This window comes from Chiloscyllium plagiosum, unplaced genomic scaffold (genome assembly GCF_037043375.1).
Source record: "Chiloscyllium plagiosum isolate Xiang-an unplaced genomic scaffold, Cpla_swu_hap1 HiC_scaffold_1, whole genome shotgun sequence".
NCBI classification, from domain to species: domain Eukaryota; kingdom Metazoa; phylum Chordata; class Chondrichthyes; order Orectolobiformes; family Hemiscylliidae; genus Chiloscyllium; species Chiloscyllium plagiosum.
In genome coordinates, this window is record NW_028270139.1 from 182,057,582 (window position 1) to 182,075,258 (window position 17,677).

Here is a 17,677-nt window from a genome sequence, read left to right on the forward strand (position 1 = left end):
TAGATAGGTCAGTGTTTGTCCAATGTGTGCAGGAGGGTTTCCTGACACAATATGTAGATAGGCCAACAAGAGGTGAGGCCATACTGGATTTGGTTCTGGGTAATGAACCAGGCCAGGTGTTAGAATTAGAGGTAGGTGAGCACTTTGGGGACAGTGACCACAATTCGGTGACTTTCACTCTAGTGATGGAGAGGGATAAGTGTGCACTACAGGGCAAGAGTTATAGCTGGGGGCAGGGAAATTATGATGCGGTGAGGCAAGGTAGCCAGGAAGGACCTGAAGAGAGAGCTAAGAGCAGCAAGGAGGGGACATGAAAGGTCCTTAGTTGGTAGGATTAGGGAAAACCCTAAGGCTTTCTATAGGTATGTCAGGAATAAAAGAATGACTAGGGTAGGAATAGGGCCAGTCAAGGATAGTAGTGGGAAGTTGCGTGTGGAGGCGGAAGAGATTGGGGAGACACTGAATGAATACTTTTCGTCAGTATTCAATCAGGAACAGGACATTGTTGTCAATGTGAGTACTGAGTCACAATTAAGTAGAATGGATGGCTTTGATGTATGTAGAAAAGAGGTGTTGGAAATTCTGGAAAGGGTGAAAATAGATAAGTCCCCTGGGCCTGATGGCATTTATCCTAGGATTCTCTGGGAATCAAGGGAGGAGATTGCAGAGCCATTGGCCTTGATTTTTATGTCCTCGTTGTCTACAGGAGTAGTGCCAGAAGATTGGAGGCTAGCAAATGTGGTTCCCTTGTTCAAGAAGGGGAGTAGGGATAACCATAGTAACTATAGGCCGGTGAGTCTCACTTCTGTTGTGGGCAAAGTTTTAGAGAGAATTGTAAGGGATAGGATTTATGAACATCTGGACAAGGATAATGTGCCTCACAAACCTTATTGAATTCTTTGAGAAGGTGACTAAGGTGGTGGACGAGGGGAAAGCGGTAGATGTGGTGTATATGGATTTTAGTAAGGCGTTTGATAAGGTTCCCCATGGTAGACTACTGCAAAAAATACGGAGGTATGGCATTGAGGGTGAGTTGGAGGTTTGGATTAGGAGTTGGCTGGCTGGAAGAAGACAGAGGGTAGTAGTTGATGGCAAAGGTTCATCTTGGAGTGCCGTCACTAGCGGTGATCTGTTTTGGGACCATTGCTGTTTGTCATTTTTATAAATGACCTGGAGGAGGGGTTAGAAGGTTGGGTGAGCAAGTTTGCGGATGATACGAAAGTCGGAGGAGTTGTAGACAGTGAGGAAGGATATGGCAGGTTACAGCGGGATATAGATAAGCTGCAGAACTGGGCAGAAAGGTGGCAAATGGAGTTCAATGTAGCTAAGTGTGAGGTGATTCACTTTGGTAAGAGTAATAAAAAGATGGGGTACTGGGCTAATGGTCGGATAATTGGTAGTGTGGATGAGCAGAGGGGTCTTGGTGTCCATGTCTTTGAAAGTTGCCACCCAGGTAAATAGTGCGGTGAAGAAGGCATATGGCGTACTGGCTTTTATTGGTAGAGGAATTGAGTTCCGGAGTACTGAGGTCATGTTGCAGTTGTATAAGACTCTGGTGCGTCCGCATCTGGAGTATTGTGTGCAGTTTTGGTCGCCATATTATAGGAAGGATGTGGAGGCACTGGAACGGGTGCAGAGGAGGTTTACCAGGATGTTGCCTGGTATGGTAGAAAGATCGTATGAGGAAAGGCTGAGGCACTCGGGGTTGTTTTCATTAGAGAAAAGAAGGTTTAGGGGTGACTTGATAGGGTACAAGATGATTAGGGGTTTAGATAGGGTCGACAGTGAGAATCTTTTTCCACGTATGGAGTCAGCTATTACAAGGGGGCATAGCTTTAAATTAAGGGGGGGTAGGTATAGGACAGATGTTAGGGGTAGATTCTTTACTCAGCGAGTCGTGAGTTCATGGAATGCCCTGCCAGTAGCAGTGGTGGACTCTCCCTCATTATGGGCATTTAAGTGGGCATTGGATAGGCATATGGAGGATAGTGGGCTAGTTTAGGTTAGGTGGGCTTGGATCGGCGCAACATCGAGGGCCGAAGGGCCTGTACTGCGCTGTATTCTTCTATGTTCTATGTTCTATGTTTGGGGGGAAATTGTGGTCTTTGAAGAAGGAGGCCATCTGGGTTGTTCGGTATTGGAATTGGTCCTCCTGGGAACAGATGCAGCGGAGGCGAAGGAATTGGGAATATGGGACGACAATTTTCCAGGGGGCAGGGTGGGAGGAGGTGTAATCTAGGTAGCTGTGGGTGTCGGTCGGTTTGTAGTCAATGTCTGAGTCGGTTGCCCGAGATAGAAATGGAGAGGTCTAGGCAGGGGAGGGAGGAGTCTGAGACGGTCCAGGTAAATTTGATGTCAGGGTGGAAGGTGTTAGTAAAGTGGATGAACTGTTCAACCTCCTTGTGGGAGCATGAAGTAGTGCCAATACAATCATCGATGTAACGGAGGAAACGGTGGGGGTGGTGCCAGTGTAGCTGCGGAAGATGGACTGTTCCACATATCCTACGAAGAGGCAGGCATACCTGGGGCCCATGAGGGTGCCCATGGCTACTCCTTTGGTTTGGAGGAAGTGGGAGGATTGGAAGGAGAAGTTAAGAGTGAGGACTAGTTCAGTCAGTCGAAGGAGGGTGTCAGTGGTGTTAGCGCGGATTAAATGATATCAGTCCGAGCCCAGAGTGCGGTTCAACAATCGGTAACGTTTATTGATACAGTAACACTGGCGGAGACCAACTGAGGTCCGAATCTCGGCTGTTCTGCTGTTCCCGTGTGCTGCTACACATTATATACCTTTCTTTATCAGGATGTGAGGATTTTGAGTATGAATGGGATGATAGTTCCCCATCATCGCTGGAGTAGGTGCAAATGGTGGGTTTCCTGCTGTCCCAGGAGAATTGCAGTGTACACACAATAGGGTGCTAATTGGATTATGTAAACGGGTCCGGGTATTATTTGCTTGTCTCTCTCTGTGAGGGCTGGGGGCTAGCACCCCCCTTTGTTCCCTTGGGGTGCTGGTGTGTATTAGTCTGTTCGTTCCTGTCTGGTGGATGCCTTTCCTTTGTGTCAGGATGGTTCTGTATTGATGAATATGGGTGTGTTTCAGTCAGTCTCTTGATTTGATTAGGAGATGGGTTTCCATATTAATTAACTCCGGAGTTTCGGTCTATGAGTCATGGTTAGTGTCTGGTCTAGTGTGGATTTGATCTGTCCTCTGGCTCCCATCTCCTGGTCACGTGGGCGGACCGGCAGCTGCTGAGTTCTGTGGGTTTAAGCTGCGGCTGCCGTTTAAAACACAAAATTAATTCCTATAGTTTTACCGATGTAGGCATAGTCCCGTGGCAAATGCGGAGCGGCTCTGATGCCTGTTTGCAGTCCCCCCTTTCGGCAAGGGGTTGGACACATCCACACCCCCGATGCCGATATCTTAAGTCGGTTCCTCGCCCGGTACATTCCGCCGGCCGCCATGCTGCAGTCATGGGGCCTTTGGATAGTCCCGGGAGATGGTTACATTAACTCGAGCCCTGTGAGCTTGTGGTGCCTGATCGCCCGCCAGGAGTCTATAGCGTGGAGCATAGTTTTTCTGGCCTTTCGTTTCTTGTGCTGACGGCATGAGTGACATGCCACCAGGAGCCAGGCCAGAGCCAGCAGTAACTGTATGCCTACAATGGTGTGCGAGATGATTCGGATCCAGGGATGTATGTTTACGTTTAGGCCCCAATCCCACACCCTCTGTGCCCAGTCCTGGGACTGCAGAGCTGTCTGTGTCCTCCTCCAGGTCCTTTATATGTGATTGCAACTGGTGGTACAGTTTCATTGAGTGTCCTACCCAGGTCCTAAGCTCCCGTAAGACCTCGGCCAAATGTGGGATGGGGGCTTGTTCGGGCTCCTGATATTCCCTGAGGATGTCCCTGAATTTGTCGGTAGTTTGTATGGACTCGGGGTTCCGTCGTCGGACCTCTGAGATGTGAGCTTGCCCAATCGTGACTGGGCGCCTGGGGGTGAAGCAGAACTCGTGCTGGGGAATCGGGCACTGCAGTCCGTTATACCAAAATGAGGTTTCAAGAGTGGAAACACAATACTGTCCCCTTCCACCATACCCCACCCTAGTGAAGTGGGGGCCCGTGGGTTCAATTTCAAGGGTGCAGCCCTGTGTCCGGTTGAACCCGCAGTCCGCTGTTTCACTCCTTCGTAAGGGGTGAGGGCAGATGGTAATTGCCCCCCGCCGCTTGCAGCCTGTAAGCGGCACCCCGTACACAGCGCCGTTTCGAGATATGGCTGTGTGGTGAGCTAAACGATATTTGAGGGAAGCGTTTTCCCGTATGACTCCGATGTTCTCAATGTGAAACAGGGGAAATGGCCCAGACCCTGGGGTGACCACGGGGATCAGGAGGACAATCCCGACTTCTGTCGCCTCACTGACCTCACAGTCGGGTATCACTGGGTATACTCTGGTCATACCCTTCAGAGTCCGGCTGTTGAGCGGCCCGGAGCGGCCCGCGAGTGAGGCCAGTTTGGCGCTGTCGATCCAGTCGGGCACCTCCCCCCTTTGGACCTGGTCAAGATTATGCCGGATCTGGGCTACCATCCACAGGCCATGCGCATGGCACAGCTGCCCCTCATGGATATGGGCCGTGTTTTCTCTTTCCTGGTCTATAAGGCAGTTAATGGTGTGGATGTGTAATTCCAGGACTGCAATGCCGTCGAGCTAGATGTATGCTCCCTCTTCCCCCAGGAGTGCCTGGTCTGCCTGATTTGTGAGAGACCTCTGTAGCAGGTCCCTCATTACCCCTTTTAGTTGCTCGATCTTTTCGTTAAGGCCCGGATAGCTCAGTTGGTCCGGTAGTGGGTTGACCCCATGGCGTCTATGGCCCTCTCTATCACCTCCTTCCCCATCATGGCGTATAGGTTGCGTATCTGTGCTGTGCAATAGTCAGGTACCCGGATGCCCGATATATTGACCAGCACAGATACGACCTCTTGTTGGACGTTGTCATAAAGGGTCTCTCCCTCATCCCACAATACCAGTCCCCCCGCGGGCCCCGATCCCTGAGAGGGGCACGGCAATATCTCGGGAGTCGTGGTCAGGGGTGGTGTGGTTGGGGCGGGTGGAAAGCACAAATACAAGGAGATTACCGCAGCATTGGTGGGCTCATAATACCCACAAACAGACAGATCCCGTAAGGTAAAAGCATCAAAGGCCGGGGCAGAGGAGAGGTCCTCTGGCATGGCACACATTGTCCCGAACATGCAACCCCCCAAGTCCATCGCCTCAGCACGCCGAGGCAGGTCGGCCGCGGGTCGCGCTCTGACGTGCAGAATAAACAGAGTGTCTGTACGCCCGGGAGGACCTCCAGCCAGGCGTTGTAGAACACGTTGATCTCGTCGGACTTGTCCCTTGCAGGAGTACAGATGGCGTCGGATGCATTGAAGGCAACACCGTGGTGGTAGAAGTTGTCATGTATCTCGGGGAAAGAAGGTATCAGTCGTAGGGCGAAGAGGAGAGCGGTGCACCGGTGAAACATGATCTGTGGGAAGAGAGGGAGAGAGAGAGAGGGGCACCTTTACCAAGGGTGTAGGGTTAGTGTGTGTAGGAGCAGGCCCCCCCCGGACCGGTCCGCCTCGCCCGTTACGCTGTAAGGAGAAAAAGGAGGCGGTTAGAGTCAAGTCAAAGGGGGGCGGGGGTGTCTGTCCGGGCTTAAGGGAAGGGTTTAAGGAAAGGGCAGTGTTTCCATCTGCCCTTTCATAGAACATAGAACATAGAACATAGAAGAATACAGCGCAGTACAGGCCCTTTGGCCCTCGATGTTGCGCTGATCCAAGCCCACCTAACCTATACTAACCCACTATCCTCCATATACCTATCCAATGCCCGCTTAAATGCCCATAAAGAGGGAGAGTCCACCACTGCTACTGGCAGGGCATTCCATGAACTTACGACTCGCTGAGTGAAGAACCTACCCCTAACTTCAGTCCTATATCTACCCCCCCTTAATTTAAAGCTATGCCCCCTTGTAATACCCGACTCCATACGCGGGAAAAGGTTCACACTGTCAACCCTATCTAACCCCCTAATCATCTTGTACACCTCAATCAAGTCACCCCTAAACCTTCTTTTCTCTAGTGAAAACAGCACCAAGTGTCTCAGTCTTTCCTCATACGATCTTCCTTCCATACCAGGCAACATCCTGGTAAACCTCCTCTGCACCCATTCCAGTGCCTCCACATCCTTCCTATAGTATGGCGACCAAAACTGCACACAATATTCCAGATGCGGCCGCACCAGAGTCTTATACAACTGCATCATGACCTCAGGACTCCGGAACTCAATTCCTCTACCAATAAAAGCCAGTACGCCATATGCCTTCCTCACCGCACTATTTACCTGGGTGGCAACTTTCAGAGATCTGTGTACATGGACACCAAGATCCCTCTGCTCATCCACACTACCAAGTATCCGACCATTAGCCCAGTACCCCATCTTTTTGTTATTCTTCCCAAAGTGAATCACCTCACACTTAGCTACATTGAATTCCATTTGCCACCTTTCTGCCCAGCTCTGCAGCTTCTCTATATCCTGCTGTAACCTGCCACATCCTTCCTCACTGTCAACAACTCCTCCGACTTTCGTATCATCCGCAAACTTGCTCACCCAACCTTCTAACCCCTCTTCCAGGTCATTTATAAAAATGACAAACAGCAATGGTCCCAAAACAGATCCTTGCGGAACACCGCTAGTGACGGCACTCCATGAAGAAACTTTGCCATCAACTACTACCCTCTGTCTTCTTCCATCCAGCCAATTCCTAATCCAAACCTCCAACTCACCCTCAATGCCATATCTCCGTATTTTCTGCAGTAGCCTACCATGGGGAACCTTATCAAACGCCTTACTAAAATCCATATATACCACATCTACCGCTTTCCCCTCATCAACCTCCTTCGTCACCTTTTCAAAGAATTCAATAAGGTTTGTGAGGCACGACCTGCCCTTCACAAAACCATGCTGACTATCCTTGATCACATTATTCCTATCCAGATGTGCATAAATCCTATCCCTTACAATTCTCTCTAAGACTTTGCCCACAACAGAAGTGAGACTCACCGGCCTATAGTTACTAGGGTTATCCCTACTCCCCTTTCCTTTCATGTCGACACAGGCGCAAGTGTCGCTGGTGAGGATGATTTTGTGCGGTCCCAGCCACCGGGGGGCGAAGCCGGGCCGGTCGGGGGCGGCCCTGACAGGACTTTGTCCCCAGCGCCAGGAAGGGGTTGGGCGGGCAGATGCGGTTGCAGTTTTGCCTGGTCCCTGATGTCCTGCTGGTCGCGTGCAGTTTGTCTAAGGGCCCGCAGCTGCGTGTCCAGCTGCCTGATATAGCGCGTCATCCTGTCCCTCAGGGGGGGCCATGTCTTCTCCCCCGACCATGACGTTCTCTGGTAGTCGCATGGCCCTCCCCGTCATGAGCTCGAAGGGAGTGAGGCCAGTGGAGCGGCCTGGGGTGGCCCTTAAGCGCATCAGTATGCAGGGCAGAACGTCCACCCAGCCCTGCCCTGTTTCGGCAATTGCCGCTTTGAGGGTCCGGTTCATGCGCTCGACCATCCCGGAGCTCTGGGGATGGAACGGGACGTGGAAGCACTGTCTGATGCCTAGGAGGCGGCAGGCCAGTTTCATTGCGCGCCCGGTGAAGTGCGTGCCCTGGTCCGAGTCAATCTGGAGGGGGATAAAGGAAAATTGATCTGACCTCTAATGCAGTGACTGGGATAGGTTCATCAGGAGTTGTCAGAATAGGTGTTATCTCTCCGAAATTCTGCTTAATGTGAGCAGAGAAGCCATTGAGATGATCTGGGAAGGATGTGTCATCGTCTGCTATCAGGTGTATATATGCTGTCATGTTTAGCTTTCCTCCAGTTCTTAAAAGATTAGCATTGCACTTTGAAAGAATGCCTGAAATTACCCCAGAGGTGCTTTCCCATCTTTATGCATGTTGCCATAGAATAATATTGGGAATGAGGATTTGTGCCTAACAAAAAGGGGCACTACTCATGTCCAGCTGGTTTTTGATGATTGCAAGACGTCCCTCGTTATTCCTTTTTGTTCTGCATTGTCTGAGTCAAAGCTATTTAATTTTGTTTTCTCCTCCCACTTATCCAAAACAACTAGGATGCGCTCTTGAAATGCTTAACAAGTCATGGTAAATATTTTCAACAACTCCTTGAGTATCCAAAGCACTAAAATAGCCAGTGGATAGTATAATAGCTGAGGCTGTGCACCTGGCAGTGGGGATAAATCACTCAGAATATAGTGTCTGGAACAGGGTTTGAAGATGAGCAAGTTTCTGCTCAGCTGCAAATGTAGGTTGTGCCTGACAACCCTCCTGAAGCAAGAGACGCCGAATCTCAGCAACAACTGCAATACAACAGCTGTTCCCCCAGAAGTGGCGACCAAGGCCAAGTAAATTTATAATCTGTGGTGATTATAGAGAAATCCGATCCCAATTCTAAGTCCCAAGTATGTGATCCACCCTTTAAAAAACCCTTTTCTATTAAAGAATAAAAAGGTGGTTGACAGGGCAACCAGGGTCCAGTCCCACTGAGGAAATTCGATCAGATCTGAGATAGTAAAATGGCTTCTCTAACTCTTAACCTTGTAGGACTGATGAAGGACTTTTGCCCGAAATGTTGATTTTCTTGCTCCTCAGATGCTGCCTGACCTGTGCTTTTTCAGCATCACTCTAATCTCCAGCATCTACAGTACCCACTTTTGCCTACCATGTAGAACTGGTTGGGATCAGTGGTGTTGTCCAGTATAATGTCACCTGCTGAGACCAGTTCTTGGTGGTGAAGTCTGCATCCCCACTGCAGCAGGGCAATGATTTGTGGCCCAAGACTATTAAAAAATTTCTCTCCCACCTTCCTCTGACCACCCCTTGCCCCCAAACAAAAAAGTGCACTTTGTCGATGGAACAGAAGTTGAAGACTATTTTAAAAGAAGCTTGTTTGCTGCAATCCAGCCCATGAAGTATATAGTTATTTGATAAGTGTCACATCTCCCAGTGGGCAGAGTAATGGAGCAAACCACCTGGTGCTGGGTTGTTGACACACCTACCACACTAAAGGATCTCCAGTCGGAAATGGAGATCCAAGAAGTTAGCTCCCCTTTTGAAAATGACTGTAAGGTGACTCTGATTCAGTTTTTTACAACTGATTCACCCAGGTTAATTTCTTGGAGTGGTGAGTATCTCGCAGGAAGCGCACTACCTTTTTTTCCTAACATAGAAATAGAACATAAAGTACAGCACAGAACAGGCCCTTTGGCCCACAATGTTGTGCTGAGGATAATCCTAATGCGCATGTCTAGCAGTCACTTGAATGTCCCCAATGACTCAGCTTCCACCACCACTGCTGGCAATGCATTCCATGCATTCATAATTCTGTGTGAAGAACCCTCCTCTGACATCTGGTCTATACCTTTCTCCCAATATCTTAAAAACTATGACCACTCGTGCCAGTCAATCCTGCCCTGGGGAAAAGTCTCTGGCTATTGATTCTATCCATGCCTTTCATTATTTTGTGCAACTCGATCAGGTCTCCTCTCTTCCTCCTCCTCTCCATCGAGAAAAGTCCGAGCTTAGTCAAGCCTCTCTTCATAAGGCAAGCCCTCCAGTCCAGGCCGCATCCTGGTAAATCTTCTTTGCACCCTCTCCATAGCGCCTCTCTTTCCAGTAATAGGGTGATCAGAACAGGACACAATATTCCAAGTGTGGTCTCACCAGGGACTTGTAGAGCTGCAGTAAAACCTCACAGTTCTTAAACTCAATCCTCCTGTTTTATATTAGATTAGATTAGATTACTTACAGTGTGGAAACAGGCCCTTCGGCCCAACAAGTCTACACCACCCGCCAAAGCGCAACCCACCCATACCCCCTACATTTACCCTTTACCTAACACTACGGGCAATTTAGCATGGCCAATTCACCTGACCTGCACATCTTTAGACTGTGGGAGGAAATCGGAGCACCCGGAGGAAACCCACGCAGACACGGGGAGAACGTGCAAACTCCACACAGTCAGTCGCCTGAGGCGGGAATTGAACCCGGGTCTCTGGAGCTGTGAGGCAGCAGTGCTAACCACTGTGCCACCGTGCCGCCCACGATTAGATTACTTACAGTATGGAAACAGGCCCTTCGGCCCAACAAGTCCACACCGACCCGCCGAAGCGTAACCCGCCCAGACCCATTCCCTTACATTTTCCCCTTCACCTAACACTACGGGCAATTTAGCATGGCCAATTCACCTAACCTGCACATTTTTGGACTGTGAGAGGAAACTGGAGCACCCGGAGGAAACCCACGCAGACACGGGGAGAATGTGCAAACTCCACACAGTCGCCTGAGGCAGGAATTGAACCTGGGTCTCTGGCACCGTGAGGTAGCAGTGCTAACCACTTTGCCACCGTGCCGCCCATCCTGTTAATGAAAGCCAAATCGCCATATGCTTTCTTAACAACCCTATCCACTTGGGTGGCAACTTTGAGGGATCTGTGTACTTGAACACCAAGATCCCTCTGATCCTCCACATTGCCAAAAATGCTGTCTTTAATCCTATATTCAACATTCAAATTCGACCTTCCAAAATGCGTCACTTCGTATTTATCCAGGTTGAACTCCATCTGCCATTTCTCAGCCCAGCTCTGCATCCTGTTTGTCACGCTGCAGCCTGCAGTAGCCCTCTATACTATCATCGGCACCTCGAACCTTTGTCATCTGCACCTTTACTAACCCACCCCTCAACCTCCTCATCCATGTCATTTATAAATATTAATATGTAGGGTCAGTTGCACTCAGGCCTGGTCTTAATGGGTCAGAGTCTGAGTCTCCATGTCTGCATTTTCTTTCCTGTCTTTGCTTAAGGAGTATTTTGGATACTTTTTGATATTAGTCTTTTGAGCCATTTTCTGAACATAGAGACCTATTGTATCATGGGAGCCCCCTTTAGTTAATTGGAGTTGTTATGGAGAAGAGGTAGTGCTAATGTCACTGGGCTAGTAATCTAGAAGCTGGGATTAAATCCATAGACAGGAGGTTCACATCCAACCTTGCCCCACTAAGATGTTAAAGGCTTAATTTGTTCTGCTGACATTAAGAAATTTGATCTTCAGGGGAGTGTGTTTTCTGCCTTGCAGGCAGGATGCAACAATTTAATAATACTCTGTAAATACTGTTGTTTAAGGAATAACCTAATCACGCACTGCTTGAAGAATAATCTAATCACACATTAGATTATTTCCAGAAATGACTTCACGTGTTTTAGGATACCATGTGACTATGGGAGAATGGCAGTGGGTGGTGTATTGCATTTATGACTGACCTGACTGACTGACTCGACTGTGATGTAAAATCCTGTTTTAAAGGGAGGACTTTTCCCTTAATCGAAGGACATCTCTTGACATGGCTCAGCAAGCCTCGTGAAGAGTATTAAGTGATTCTCCAAAAAAAACTTGTACTTGCTGAATAAAACTTGGTGGAGTGGGAGGGGGAGTTGAAGTGTTGAGCCACAGGGTGGTTGGGTTGGTTGGTCCAGGTGTCCCAGAGGTGTTCTCTGAAACGCTCCGCAAGTAGGCGGCCTGTCTTCCCAATATAGAGGAGGCCACATCGGGTGCAGAGGATGCAATAGATGATGTGTGTGGAGGTGCAGGTGAATCTGTGGCGGATATGGAAGTTTCCTTTGGGGCCTTGGAGGGAGGTGAGGGGAGGAGGTGTGGGCGCAAGTCTTGCACCTCCTGCGGTTGCAGGGGAAGGTGCCGGGAGTGGAGGTTGGGTTGTTGGGGGGTGTGGATCTGACGAGGGAGTCACGGAGGGAGTGGTCTTTACGGAATGTTGATAGGGGAGGGGAGGGAAATATATCCTTGGTGGTGGGGTTCATTTGGAGGTGGCGGAAATGACGGCGGATGATACGTTGTACATGGAGGTTGGTGGGGTGGTAGGTGAGGACCAGTGGGGTTCTGTCCTGGTGGCGGTTGGAGGGGCGGGGCTCAAGGGCGGAGGAGCGGGAAGTGGAAGAGATGTGGTGGAGGGCATCGTCGACCACGTCGGGGGGGAAATTGCGGTCCTTGAAGAAGGAGGCCATCTGGGTTGTACGTTTTTGGAACTGGTCCTCCTGGGAGCAGATGCGGCGGAGACGAAGGAATTGGGAGAATGGGATGGCGCTTTTACAGGGGGCAGGGTGGGAGGAGGTGTAGTCCAGGTAGCTGTGGGAGTCGATCGGTTTGTAGTAGATGTCCGTGTTGATTCGGTCGCCTGAGATAGAAATAGAAAGGTCGAGGAAGGGGAGGGAGGAATCTGAGACTGTCCAGGTGAATTTGAGGTCGGGGTGGAATGTGTTGGTGAAGTGGACGAACTGTTCAACCTCCTCGTGGGAGCACGAGGCAGCGCCGATACAGTCATCGATGTAGCAGAGGAAAAGATGGGGGGTGGGGCCAGTGTAGTTGCGGAAGATGGACTGTTCCACATATCCTACGAAGAGGCAGGCATAGCTGGGGCCCATGCGGGTGCCCATGGCTACTCCTTTCGTTTGGAGGAAGTGGGAGGATTGGAAAGAGAAGCTGTTCAGGGTGAGGACCAGGTCAGTCAGTCAAAGGAGGGTGTCAGTGGAAGGGTACTGGTTGGTATGGTGGGAAAGGAAGAAGCGGAGGGCTTTGAGTCCTTCATGATGGGGGATGGAGGTGTACAGGGACTGGATGTCCATGGTGAAGATAAGGCGTTGGGGATCGGGGAAGCGAAAATCATGGAGGAGCTGGAGGGCATGGGTGGTGTCCCGAAAGTAGGTGGGGAGTTCTTGGACTAAGGGGGACAGGATCGTGTCAAGGTATGCAGAGATGAGTTCGGTGGGGCAGGAGCAGGCTGAGACAATGGGTCGGCTGGGACAGTCAGGTTTGTGGATTTTGGGCAGGAGGTAGAAGCGGGCGGTGCGGGGTTGTGGGACTATGAGGTTGGAGGCGGTGGATGGGAGATCCCCCGAGGTGATGAGGTTATGGACGGTCTGGGAGATGATGGTTTGGTGGTGGGGGATGGGGTCATGGTCAAGGGGGCAGTAGGAGGAGGTATCTGCGAGCTGACGTTTGGCCTCAGCGGTGTAAAGGTCGGTGCGCCAAACTACTACCGCGCCTCCCTTGTCTGCTGGGGAGATGTAGCTGTGGTAGCGAGTCTGTTTGAGAATGTGGCTGAAAAGCTTCTGTGCAGAGGAGATGACTTGGGGTGTGCAGTGAGAGAGGGACTCACTGAAATCTTGGAGATGTGGCTGTGGTAGCGAGTCTGTTTGAGAATGTAGGAGCTTATGCCCGAAACGTCGATTCTCCTGCTCCTTGGATGCTGCCTGACCTGCTGCGCTTTTCCAGCAACACATTTTCAGCTCTGATCTCCAGCATCTGCAGACCTCACTGTCTCCTCAAAGAATTCAAACAGAGATAAGCTAACTGCAAACCTTCATCAAAGCATCGTTTACAAAGCTCAGTACAGCATTGAATTTAGGCCAACCATTCTCTTTTAAATTTCACAGTAAATGGATAATTTTCCATTATTCCTTCAAAGGTCAGCAGTACACTTGGACGTGCCTCCCTCGGGGATTTGTCCATTCGCCCACTTTTATTCTCCCAGGTATTGCACTGGCAGCTTTCGGAGCTTCAGCTCCCGGGCAGCGTCACCATTGTCCAATATGTTGATGACTTGCTCCTATCTAGCCCTTTGGAATCTGCTCACATCAGATACCAACCATCTCCTGAACGCCCTCCATTGTTGGGGATATGTCATACCAGAAGAAAGTGAGGGCTTCAGATGCTGGAGATCAGAGCTGTAAATGCGTTGCTGGAAAAGTGCAGCAGGTCAGGCAGCATCCAAGGGGCCGGAGAATCGACGTTTCGGGCATGACCCCTTCAGGATATATCATACCAGCCAGCAAGATTTAGCGCACCCAGCACTGTCACATTCCTGGGAACCTTGCTGAGTGTTTCTGATAGACGATTGACCCTGGAGCATTTTGCACCCATTTACGTGACCCCCCCTGCCCACAAGCACCAAGCAAATGTGTGCTGCCTTAGGCCTAGTTAACTACAGCTGACAGTGGCTCCCTAATGTAATGTTACACTCCAAATAGTTAACCACTTTGGCTCAAACACCTTCACCCTAAATGAAGAACAAAAGTCAGCTTTCACTGAATTAAGAACGGCCCCAGCACTCTGAAGATAATTGTATGACAGGCCCTTCCAGCTGTATACCACTATTCTAGAGGACTGTGTAACTGCTGTTTTAACCCCAAACCCACAGGCATAGACAGTGGCCTATTACTCAACTCTCCTTCACTCTATCGCTATGGGCCTCCCACCCTGCTCACAAATTCTCCTCCCGGCTATCTACTCCCTTGTAACAGCTGCTTCCAATATTACTCTCCAAAAACCCTGTCTATTCATCACATGCTATTGTAGTCCTTCTGACCTCCCATCAGACCCAACACCTTATCAGGCTTGACTGAGTTGTTATGAGTTAGCTCTTCTCAATGACCCCCTTCTGACCTTCCACTGCTCAGCTGTGAACTCAGTGACCTTTCTGAGTATCCCTCCAGAGGAGATCCCAGAACACCCAATGATTGCTTTTTGAGCAACCACTTGATCTGCCCTTGACCAAACCTTGTAGATGCTCCATTACCCACACCGGATTTTACCCGCTTTGTGGATGGTAGTTCCTCTATCGCTCTTAGGAGTATCCCATTTAGGATACACAATCATGAGCCTTCGCCACCTTGGAATCTGCCTCCTTCAATCCCCCAGTATCTGCTCAAAGCAGAACTCTTTGCTCTAACACTGGCTTGTATCCTGGCTACAGGAAAATCTGTACACACCCGCAGTTTGCTTTTGGCGTGGTCCATAACTTTGGCCAGCTATGGTCAAATGTGGATTTCTAACCTCCTCAGGGACATCTATTCAGAACTCACTATGTCCAAAATCTCCTTAAAGCCATCCTCCTACACAAGCAATTGGCCGTAATCAAATGTGCTGCCCATGTAATGAACAATATGGATATTGGCAGTGCCAGAGCTGATGGAGCTAAAAACTCTATGGTGTCCTCTGGGAACCGGCAGGTGCTAAATTAACCACCTACCTCAAACACTGTGCAGTGTTTACAGGGGGACGTGTGGGATATAGGTGAATTAATGTTATTTCTGCAATTATAAGTTCTGATACAGAGTAAATGAATTCACATTAGTTTGGGATTGTTTCGGACGAAAACTGACTTAGCAAAAATGAGGAAACATATAATCCGTTAAAGAAAATGGTATGTTAGCAGAGACGTGATTACAGAACAATGGTGGATGTATGGGTAAACAGGAAAAACATCTGTTTCCCCACTTGCACAGAGACACAGGAACAAACCCCAATTAAAAGGGCTTAGTGATAAGATGCTGTGAGGGGCAGCGCAGATGGAGGGAACAGATAATGGTAAGCAAAGGATGGGATGACGTCAAACAACCTTATAGGAGGCAGAGATAGACATTTGTCACTGACAAGGCCGGATAAACAGAAGTTGTGGGATCAGTCTTAAGGAAATGAGTGACGTAAGCGAAGCAGGGAACAAACAATGGAATAAGGAAAACATATGGGAAAAAAACTGTATAAATTGCGAGAGTTTGTTAGGGTTTACTGTGCATTTGTCATTGCCTTACCTGGCAATTAGACATGGCACCCACTTGCAAGTGTACAAATAAATGACTCTGTTTCAGATATTTAGTCTCGGACTGAAATTATTAAAGTGAGTGAGCTTTTGTTTCTCACAATTGGGGGCTCGTCTGGGATTTTCTTCCATCACCGGGGGGAGTGTCTGGCCTTGGACACTGGGAAGACGCGTCCCGTTCCCCATTGAGGAGCGGTCTCGTGTCCCGGTTTGGTCTGCTCCCTTGGGTGACTGGTGTGAATCCTACAAGAGAGACATCTGAATCAGACAGTGATAAGAGGTTGATAGACAATACGGAAAAAAGGGGCCAGGCAACTCTGTGCACAGACCAAGGTAAGAAAATTGACTTTTAAGTATTGCCTTGGTGGCCGGGATTGAGTTTTAGTAGTTAATAAGGGACTAACGAAGGAACTCAATATGGATTGTGCTGTGGGTAAGGAAAAAGCCTCCGGGAAAACAAAGTAAGGAAAAGGCAATGGAAATGGAGGCGGGGTCCCTTACAACATACCTCCAGAAAGTCCTTTGGGCAGGATGTTGTGGAATTGGCAAAATAATACTTGTACAAGGGAGAAAGATGATTAAATATTGTTGCTTTGTATGGACTAAGGAATCCATTCTTCGTCCCGCTGTCTTTTGGCCAAAGTACAGATCAGACGAAGACTGGGTTTGTGAATATCTGAATTTATATGTCAATGTGCGAGAGAGAGAGAGAGAATGAAAAGAGCTGTACAGCTGGTAGGAAGTTTAACCCTTTGTGATTTGGTTTGAGTGAACATTTGTTTGTTGGTGATTGAATGTTTGTGTTTTATTCCCTGGAGCTTGAGTTCCAAGACTGTTTTGAATCTGATTTTTATTATGGAAACTTAACATGATTTCTTTTAAGGTAAAGGATTCTATCGAGATTATGAAGAAAAAAAAAATGATAACTCCTGTTCTTTTCACAGATCATGACTGCCTTACTATCAGTTTCTAACTAATCTCTTTTATCTTTACATAAAAGCGATTTATGGAGGACAGTTGAAGTTTCAGTTCAACATTAGATTGTAGTAAAAGCAAAATTCTATGGTTAATATCTGTGACCTTGGATTCAGCCATTGTTCATGCATTAGAAGTTTTTTTTTAAAAACTTGAGTAGACAAATTCTTTTCAGGCAGCTCTGATTATTTTATGACCTATAGTATTGTAATTGAGCAATGATTGGTCAGGACTATTTAAGAAAACTAATTTTGGATCTAAATTAAAGGACTAAAACTGGGTAATTACAGTGAATTGCAAAATTGGGAACTATGCATTTTGCATTTTAACTATTAAATACTGAAGAAATGAACGTAAATATATAAATATATTTATAAGTTAGGAACAGGCTTTAAAGGTTAGTCAAGCATGAATTGATGAATTGGTGTTTGAAGTTATGGGGAGCTAGAAATATTGCAATATTTCTTTAAAGAAAGAAAAAGGGGAAGAACGTGACGACTTATCCCTTTTGGGAGGTACCCATAGGGGACAAAGAGATTGGGTTTGTAAGTGCCCCCCCTCACCAGTGGGGAGGTCAGAACATTTAAAAAGGAAATGAAGGTCCTGGTTGAGGATCCGGTGGGGTTGTCTGAACAAATTGATCAATTTCTGGGGCCCAGTCTGTATACCTGGGCTGAATTACTGTCTATTTTGAATATACTATTTACTGGGGAGGAAAGGGGACTTATACGGGGAGGTGCTATTGAAATATGGGACAGGGAACACCCGATTGGAGATGGGGATGCTGGACAGGGAGAGGTGAAGTTTCCCCTCAAAGACCCCCAGTGGGAAAACCAAAACCTGGAGCATAGAGAAGAAATGAGGGAATTGAAAGACCTGATTCTAAAAGGAATAAGAGAGGCAGTTCCAAAGACACAGAATTTAACTAAAGTCTTTGAAGTTAGACAGGAGAAAGATGAGACTCCCTCAGCTTTCCTGCAAAGATTAAG